The sequence below is a fragment of the Leopardus geoffroyi genome, chromosome D3 (genome assembly GCF_018350155.1).
Source record: "Leopardus geoffroyi isolate Oge1 chromosome D3, O.geoffroyi_Oge1_pat1.0, whole genome shotgun sequence".
In the NCBI taxonomy this organism is placed as follows: Eukaryota; Metazoa; Chordata; class Mammalia; order Carnivora; family Felidae; genus Leopardus; species Leopardus geoffroyi.
This window is the reverse complement of record NC_059339.1, coordinates 18,655,348-18,665,308: the sequence shown is the minus strand read 5'-3', so window position 1 is coordinate 18,665,308 and position 9,961 is coordinate 18,655,348.

Below are 9,961 nucleotides of genomic sequence, written 5' to 3'. Positions count from 1 at the left end.
CCGGAACCGTGCGAGAAAGTATTTGTGTTGTTTCCAGCCTCCCAGTTTGTGGCACTTTGTTATGGCAGCCCTAGGGCACTAATAGAAAAGGCATAAAAGACACCCAGGCCAACTAGGGAGTCAGCAGAGGCAGGAGACTGGTAAAAAAAAGGAGTGTATCTGCTCCCTGAACAGAGGAGACAAATTGGACCCCCAAATCAGAAGGTCCCTCCAGGCACCCTGGTTATCTTCCCATCGGTCACCACCTCTCCATCCGTCCCTAATGCCACTGCTACCTTCTAGATGCTGCCGTCCCTCGCTTCCCACTGCCCTTCTCCATGCGTTCATGATGCCACAGCTGGGGGACTTTCCAAAGCACAGCTGTGACCTGCCCTCGGGTGCCTACTTCCCACCCTGGCTCCCCAGGGCTCTCAGGATAACCTTGCCTCATGTTGGCTCCGGGCACCATCTGAACACCAAACCACCCGGGGCTTCTCTGCACATGGTCCAGCACTGCTCGCCTCAGTGCCTTTGCTGCCTGGAACGCCCTCCTTCACCTCCCAACTCAGCCAAAATTCTGCCCAGGCATCTCCTCCAGGAAGCCTCCCCTGATCCCATCCCCACACACCAGCTGGGATGTGTCCCACCCCTTCCTGGGCTCCCAGGGTAACTCAGAACCTGTTGATCTTTACGGTCATTGTCAGTTTGCTTATCTGGCTCTTTCCTGTGAGCCCTGGAGGGCAAGGATGGGTCTCGTTCACCCCTGGGACCCCAGTGCCAGGTGGTACGTCCCCTGGGTTCCGTGACCAAGAAGCATGCTCTGGGAAGCAATGTGGGCCCAGCCATTTAGACCCGGGCCAGACAGTTGCTTGCTGGTAAGATCCTGTGAGATTGCCCAGGGTAGAGGGAGACAAAGTGGCTTTGGGGTCAAAGGGTCTGGGCTTCAGGCCCACTTACCAGCTGGCTGGCCTCGGGCACGTCACCTCATCTCGCCGAGCCTCAGCATCTTTATCTGTGAAATGGGAACAGTAAGACCAATTAACTTGGGGTCTGATTACAGCGATTATTAATGGTTCCTGTCATTATAATGACGATTAATTCATTGTAATTGTAAGATATCACATGGGCTTCCATTTCCCAAATCCGTGGGTTCCTCAAGGCCAACTCCCCCGACCAACTCCTCAGAAAAATGAACCATACATGCACCCTTGTGAGAGGGTCTGCAGTTTCTATTTGTCATTTAATTCTTATAACTCTTTACATCTTAATACGTTACCCTTCCGACTGGATGACCTCTCTGTTACCAGTGAGGATCGGCCCTTGAAGGGCTCGACAGTGGCTGCGTGGTCAGTTTGAAGCCCTTACTGCCCACTCAGGACCTAATACAAATCCGAAACAATCTGGGCACCTGAGCTGAGGAGGGAACTGCAGGGTAGAGACTGCAAACGGGATTTGGAGTCGGGCAGACCTGTTTCCACCTGGTTCCTCCTGTAACAAGGCCGTGAGTCTGAGGACCAGCCGTTTCCCCTCTCTGAGCCTCAGTCTTCCCTTCTGCCAGAGGAGCAGGTGTCTAACCTCAGTCTTGGGTTCCATCCAGCTCCCTTCCTTCCCGGTTGGGTGAGGTTGGGCATGCCCCACCACAACTCGGCCTCGGTTTCTGTTCTGGAGAATGGGGACAACGCCCGCCGCAGAGAACCGTGCTGAGAAGGAAGAGTGCTTGTGCATGTCAAGCCCGCCATGGGGAACGTGTATAGGGACCGACGGCTGTTACTTTATTGCACCACGTTTGATGAATGGCCAGACCTGCACCGCCCCACGGCCCGGGGCCCCCAAAGCCTGGTAAATGGAGCGAGGAAGGGGGCACAGACCGGTGCTGGGGGCGTTTCCTGTGCCGAGGGCGTTTCCTGTGCTGGGGGCCTTCCAGCCCAGCCCTTCAAAGGACTTTAGAAATGCTCTTTGTCTCCCCGGTGCCCTAGCTGCTGAGAGAGGGAGGGTTTGTGGAGGCCCCTCTTTCCCTTTGAGTGAAGAAAAGATAAGAAAGGAAGTGCCCCACCCCTTTCCAACCAAGACCCCAACCCCCACCCGTTCCCAAACCCAGCAAACCCCTTTGGAGGGCTGGGGCAGCCAAGTCCCCTAAGCCGAGCGGGGTAGCCTTCCCTACTGCAGGCGAGAGGGGCTGCTTTCTACTTTCCTCCTCCTCCTCATTCATTCATTCATTCATTCATTTGTTCGTTCACTCATTCATTCAGAAAACCTCAAGTTCTTAAGTGCCAGGTAGGGAGTTCGACTCGGGGGGGGGGGGACAGCAGTGAGAGAGACAGCCGTGACACCTGCCCTCAGGGGGCTGGCAATTTACTGGGGTGACAGGTGATGTAACAATAGATGACTGCAGGGTTTGGAAATATGTCAAAGGGAGAGATGGGAAGAGGCGGGGGTGTTCCAGGAAGAGGAAACGGCAGATTTCTGCCATCATCGTTGTCACTGTCATCATCATCCTCATGGTCACCGTCCCTACTGTCACCTGCCCGGCCCTCCCTATGTGGACTCATGTAGCCCCATGAATCTATTTCCTGTCTCCTGTACTGGAATGTGAGCTTCTCGATGGTAGGCACGGGGTCTGGTTGGCCCCCTCCTCGGTGACTCAGACCAACGCCTGGCACAGAGTTGTTACGCAGTCACATTCGTTGAGCGAATACAGAGTGAATACGCAGGCACCACGCTCAGTGCCCTACACCTGCTACCTGACTTAATCCCCACGTATCACCTTATGGGCTGATGGGCTGACGAAGAGGCTGAGGCTCAGAGAGGTGAAGGGGCTTGCCCAAGGCCACACAGCCAGCAAGTGACAGAGCTGGGATTTGGACCCAGTTCTATCTGGGCTCTTTCCCTCTACTGCTCAGGCCTGGAGTGGAGGGGTCTGGGGAGGGGGCGGGGCTGTGCAACAGACAGCAGGGCCCCTGGCACCCCCCAAAGGAAGCAGGTCTGAGAGGGACGGTACTGTGGGCTCCATAAATAACCCGGGTCCCTGGGCCCCGCCGGAGGTTTAGCGGCCCGAGAGTGTGTGTGTAATACAAACAGCTCTAATCCCCTGTCAGTTAAACTGGATATCAGAGGAGACAAGCTTCCGAGCGGGGAGGCCTAATTGAATGGAATTGAAAAGGCGGAATGGGCAGCCGGGCCACGGAGGCGGGATGCGGGGCGAGCAGGCACGCAGGGCGGCAGCTGGCTGGGCCTCCCCTGCTCTGGTCTGGGCGGTGCTCCAGCCCCCCGCCGCAGGGAGAGGGGCTTGGGGGTGGTGGGGGGCATCACTATAGTGGGGGGGGCACCCCAGCCAGGGCACTCCGCCCCCGCCGGCCTCCCCTTTATCTGCTGGCTCTGCCATTTTCTCTCCATTGCTGACCCTTTTTCTGTTCCCTCTGTTATCTCGAATAATGTCACTGCCTCTTTAGAATCTATTCATCAGAGCAGAAAGAAGCCAATGCTGACTCTGATAAAAAAAAAAAAAAAAAAAAAATGCCATCTGTGCCTCCCGGGGAAGAGCTCTCAACCCAACCTCTGGCGCCCCTGCCCGCCCCCGCCACCCACCCGCCTGCCATTTCCTGGGGGTGCCGAGGGGTAATCAGATTCCGCCGGAGGCCGGGTGTCCTCCCACAGGTGGTGCCCCCACTCCCAGCTCACTCTCCAAAGCTAGGGGGAGACGGTCTCTGAAAGAGGTCTCTACCCCGGGGCAGTTTTCCATCCACAGAAGAGCTTGATTTGGCCATGTGAATTTTTTTTTTTTTTTTTTTTAGATTGGTTTCTCTTTATTGGCTGACGATATGTATTTTATCCAAAAATCCAGATTCTGAATTCTCTTTAAAAACTAGAGAGGAAGGTTGGAGGACAGGGGGTCCACCACCCACAGAGCAACAGATGATCGGAGCTTGGAGTCAAGGCGTGACGTCCTCCCTGCAGCCTGATCCTGTGGCATCACCAGTCTGGTCTCTGACGGCTTGCCATTATGGGGGCTCCGAGCGCAGAGGTTCTCCGATGTGGTGCCGAGGGGCAGGCGGAAAACCTCAGGGCACTTTTCAGGGGACTGGAAACATCTTCAGGGCGACAGCAGACCGAGGCCCAGAGAGGGCAAGCCACTTATCTAAGTCACACAGCATTTCAGAAATCTCCCAACTCGCGGACCATGTGTTCCTCAACCACGTGAGGCAGATGGGGAGAGAGGGGGTCCTGACTCTGGCCCACCGTGCCTCCCTTCCCTGCTCCCTGTCAAAGCCACGAAGACTCCCGTATCTGTGCCCACGCTGTTGGGCCTCCGGGGAGTAGGCTCTGGGCGCCAGCAGGAACTCTAGCATGTCCTAGGACGACACGTCAGCGGCCCCGGCCATTGGAATGTCCCATCTCAGCCCAGCACCTTCAGACGGTCACGAGGCCTGGGTTCGGGTCCCGACTCTGCCACAAACGCACTGTGTCACCACGGGTCTCTGTTGCCGCATCTACACAGTGTGGGTCCTTGCAGCTCTATCAGGGAACGTTAGTATCAGGGCTCCTATGTTGCTAACAGAGGTCAGGTGCTCAGTCCGAGGAGAGTCTCTTCTTCCAGGGTCACATCCCCAACTCCCAGGCCCGTGACCGTCAACCGGTCTAGGGGCCACAGTGTGAGAGACAGCTTAGCCAAACCTGCCTCCTCGCCCTGAGTCCCGCCTGTCTTCTCCCTCCGGAAGCAGGACGAGTCAGTAAAACCTAGCCTCACCTGGGGAGGAAAGTGGAGGTGGCCCGGGGCTTTGCAGCCAGATGCTGCTGGGGTCCCATCCCAGCTTGGCTGCCTCCGGGTGGGGTCACGTCACTTCTCTGAGCCTCAGTTTCCCCATCGCAGATAATGACGACAGCTCCCACTGACTGCACGCACCAGGCTCCGGGCTCTGTGTGATGTGCGTTGTTGCCTGGCATTTCCACTTGGCACGTAAGGAACCTGAGGCTCAGAGAGGGCGTGTGGCCAGCCCGAGTGGCTACAGGTGATCGGCCACGATCAAGGCCAGACCTGCCTGACCCCAGAGCCATAAAATAGTGATCACTGAGAAGAGGAGAGCCCTACTCTTCTTTTTCTCAGTAGAAGAGTAAAAGGGGCATGAGGGCAAAGCTCCAGGCACAGGAGGGCACTATTATTTCTATGGATAGGGAAACTGAGGCCCAGAGAGGGCGAGACACCTGCCTAAGCTCCCACAGCAAGCCGCCTTGGTTTTCTCCTCACAGCTGGGGTGTCAGAGGAAGGGCACTGTATTTGGAATCCAGAGGGCCCATCAAGGCATACCTTCCGCCTCTGCTGACTTCATGGCTCACAGCAGGGACCCCCTCACCCTGGGCCTCAGTCTCCTTAAAACGGGGCCCCCCACGCTTTCCTCAGAGGCTTTGCGGTGTAGGTGGAGGGCAGCGGGATGAAGGCACACAGAGCCACAGGCCGGCATGTCCGGGAGGGCAGGGGTAGCCCTACCAGTCACTGCCTTCCCAGAGCTTCGCCCAGCTCCTGGCACGTACTAGGTGCACATTTAGTATTTGCTGAATGAGTAGCATCCAGGGGGCCAGGGCCAGCACCTGCCTGCAACCTTGGGCAGTCGTGGGGAGGAGGGCAGCTCCTTTGTCTCCAGGCAGGGAGGATGCCCGGGAGGCCCGAGGGGTCAGGTTCATCCCAGGTGCCCCCATCAGCATTCAGGTGATTCCTTCGCCTCAGCGAGTACATTATGCAAATGCCTCGAAATGGATGTTTTCCTTATCAGATTTAAAACACTGTATGAGAACAGACTCAGTTAATCTCCTGAGCCGGGGAGGGGGTTTGGCAGAGCAGCCTGTGATAGAGGCCCGATTCCCGTCTCTTCCCCTGTGTGTGTGTGGTTAGGCAGCTCCCCTCTCTGGTAGCCCACGAGGGTGGTGAGGATTGCGGCATTTGGGCCCCCCCCCCCCCATCTCTCCCTGTTGCCGGGAGGGGGTTGAGGGGCAGCCCAGGAGGACAGGATGGGCCTTTCTCTGTCCCTCGGGCTGTGGCCCCCCCCTCCCCGGTTTATAGGAAGAAGCACACCCCCGAGGGCCTCCCACGGGGCCATTTCCCTGCAGCCGCATTTGCCGGCTTTATGGTGGGGAAAGAGAGGAAGACTGAACCGCTCGGGTTTGATTTACTAGCTTGAGCCAGCGTACTCGGGGCCCAGCGCCCCTGGCCCTCAGTCTGCTGTGCAGGATGGCCTCTGAGCCCCCACTGGCAGGTGCAGACCTCTCTTCCTTCAGTGAACAAAGACAGGCTGGCCCCCGCCCCTCTTTGGTAGGAGGCCTTAGGCGAGTCACTGGACTTCTCTCTGGGGGAGTGTGTGTCTGCTTCTCTGCGAAACGGGAGAATTTCCCCAGGCCCGCAATCCAAGCGGCTCTAAAACCCAGAAGCTTGAATTCATCTGGAAGCACACCCAACATGGGCGATCTTTACCCTCTCCACGCCTTTACCTCCGGATTCCCCATCCACAGAACACAGGGTCTCTGTCCCTAAAACGGCAAATTCGTCACATTTGGCCCCCCAGGGCTCAGATAAGGGACTGTGGTCCTCCTTCACCTCTGGGAATCAGTGATTGAGACGCCTGAGGGGTTTAGCATACAGCCTGGCATTTTGCATTTGAGGAAACTGAGGCCCCGAGGGAAGTAAGTCCCTGCCCCAGGCTGCAAAGTCAGCAGGTGAGACGGATCTCTGGACCCCTGGTAACGGTGCTCTTCCTGTGATGCCCCAGCGGGGAGGAGAAAACCAAAAGGTGGCCCACCCTGTGACCCTGGGCAGGTCTGTCGCCCTCTCTGGGTCTCAGTTTCCCATCAAGAGCAAGTGAGACACTGGACTGTGTGATTTCCGAGGGTCCCCCTGACCCTGACACTTTTGGATTCTAATTACAAACACCTGGCTGACGACGGAGACTAGTGCCTTTGCTTCAGAGAAGCCTTTTGAGAAGACACAGGGTGTGGTTCTTGTTCAACCCAGGGCCCAGTTTTCAGGGGACGGTGGCTCTCCTGAGACAGGAGAATCCGTAGCGCTCTTCGGCAACACGGTCACTTTGCCTGTTGGCTGTGTTGGCCGGACCACAGGGGGTCCAAGCTGTGGGCAGCAAGGACAGCCGAGGGGGTAGCGGGGGGTGAGCTGAGCCGGTGCCTCCAGGGCAGAAGTGACATCTCCGTTCTGTCAACTAGGCAGGGAATTGACAGGGGGCTTTGGGAAGTCCCTGGTCATCTCCTGGAGAACAGTGCACAAGAGGGGCTCTGAACTCACAAACATCTGGCTTCAAATCCCGCTCTGTCGCTTGCTTGCTGTGTGACCCAGGGCAAGTCACTTCCCTTCCCTGGGCCTCCATTTACTCATCAACAGAATGGGGACAAGGGCGATACCTACCTCACTGACCCGAGCGGGTTCACCGGGATAAGGCAAACAGCACCAGGCACCACGCTGGGCGTATAGCGGGTGCTCAGGAAGGCCGGCTGTTAGCAATTCCGGAGCTGACAAAGCCACCGGGAGGGGCTGGACTCTGATGGACAATGCAGACGATGGGACGTTCTGCAGGAGAGCCGGCCAGGCCTCTTGAGTAAACCGTGTTATGGAGGAAAAAAAAAAAGGGGGGGGTGAGAATTTAGGGCCATAACAGCCAGATGTGTGGTCCCGGACAGGATCCTGGACATTTGGGGGACAATTAGGAGGAAATGTGACTGTGGCCTGGGAATTAGGGTACAAACATATTGTAGGCATGTTGCTTTACCCCTCTGGGCCTCCGTTTCCTCATCTAAGACAGTGACTGGGCCTGGTACACGGTAGGGTGCTAAGAGACAGCCAAGGGGCTGGACTCGACCAGCTGAAAGCCAGCAAGGGCTGAGGAAGGGGGTGCCTCCTCGGTGCTGTACCCCAAGTTAGGCGCCTTACCAAAAGCTCTTGCCAGGGAACTGAAAGAAAAACGGAGCCCTGGAGAGGCAAAGGGGCTGGCCCAAGCACCCTGGGATGGCCAGCAGGGGCCCGACCGTGTGCCGACCCACAGCCAGCTCCCCTAACTGGACAGGCTTCTAGCCGTCCGCCAGGAGAAAATCCTCCCCAACAGAGAGCACAGGCGCAGACCACAGCAGCTACTCTGTCTGCCGTGAGTCACGATATTTGCTGCCTGTCTCCCGATGTGAGACCTCTGCCAGACCCAGGGAATTGTGAACTTCAGGCCGTATGGGTGGGTGTTAACTCCCCGGTAGGCTGCAGAGGCTGGGAGCGGCTCCAAATGCTGACTTGAGAAGCTGCTGGCAAAGAGGGAGCTGGTGTTTAGGTGACCACCTCTCCCAGGAGGGGGCCGGCAGGGAGGCTGGAAAGCCAGTGGGCGTTGGCTGGATTTCTCCAGCAGCGACCCCCGGGGTCTCAACCTAGGCGGTTTGGACACACTGGGCTGGGCCCTTCTACCGGACTCTGGGCACCGTTCTGAAATGTCTGGGCTCTCTCTGAGAGACACTCCATTTTTTGGCACAGGACAGTGGTAACAACGGGAAATCACAAGCACCTACTATGTGCCAGGCACGGTACCAAGGAAGTGACGTGCACTTTCTCACTCGGTCTTCGTGAGACTTATCACGTGGGTATTACTATTATTTCCCCCTTCCAGATGTGGAGACTGTGGCCTCCAGAGGTGGCCTGGCTTGCCTGAGGCCACGCAGCCGATGGGCGGTAGAGGTGAACAGAAACCCAGGCAGAGCTGAGCTGTCCAGCACCAACACGGTGAGCTTAATCGACCTTTGGGGTCACTAGTTCAGTGTCCTCAGCCTTGGCCCCGCATTAGAAGAATCACCTGGGGGCTTTTGCAAAACACCCAAGACTGTGGAGATTAGTTAAATCAGAACACTGGGGAGGAGGTGGGCATGCCAGGGGTGGGGGTGGGGTGGAGAGGCTGAGGTGCAGCTGGGAGCGAGATCTACTTCTGCAGGTGAGGACGAGGGTGATGGGGTGATGCTCCCTGCGAGTGCAAACTGTCTACACACGTAATAGAAAAGACCGGTGGCCAGCAATGGGTGCCACTAGGCCCTTAGGGTGGCTTATGGTGGTGGCTGGGGTGAGGCTGGGCTGGCCAAGGCATGCAGGTGGCTGCTTCACGGAGTCATGAGCAATGGGCTGCCTTCTGCTCCAGGAGTGACACATTGTCCCCAGGGAGGGAGGAGGAGGGAGGGTCTCAAGGAAGCAGGTAGGTTCTGGGGGCCTCAGCTTCTGGACACCCACCATGGGCATCTCTGGGCGCCCCGGGGAGCTCCCAGGCTGGCCTCCTGCAGTGTGGAAATGCTGACAACCAGTATCCCCGAGAAAGCACCTTTCAGCCCTGGCTGCTTATTCAAATCGTGTGGGGAACTTTCGAAAACACGCAGGCCCTGGCTCTGCTCTGACCAAGTACATCAGAATCCAGAGGAAATAATGAGCCCAAGCATGGAAAGCAGCAAGAATTGCAACGAACCTGGGTCCACACAGTAGCACGCGGGGGCTGAAGGCAGGCGCTACAGGCAGGTCATCTGAGTTGGGAAGCCTGCCTCTGATGCGTGCGGACTAGCTGTGTGGCCTTGGCTGAGTTACTCAACCTCTCTGAGCTTCAGTTTCCCGATCTGTCAGATGGGGCTGAGACCAGCAGTTATTCTCCAAGACTGGGGCAGATTAAAAGAGGTGATGTCCATAGTGTTTAGAACAGTGCCTGGCCCATGGTCAGTGCTCAGGATTAGTATTACTGACTTAGGCATTATTTGTGTTTTGAAGAGACACCGGTAACCCCGATCAGTGATGCCGAGGCAGGCATCCTTCATATTGCCCTCACGTCCCTGGCAGTGACCCCTGGCACAGCCTGAGAGGCCTAGCATGGTGGGGGGAGGGGAAGGGCAGAGCTCAGACCTGCTCTACAGGCCAGCTCCCACTCACCCTCCCTGTGAACACCCTGGGAAAGGCACCTGCTGCCCCCTAGTGGCCAAGGGC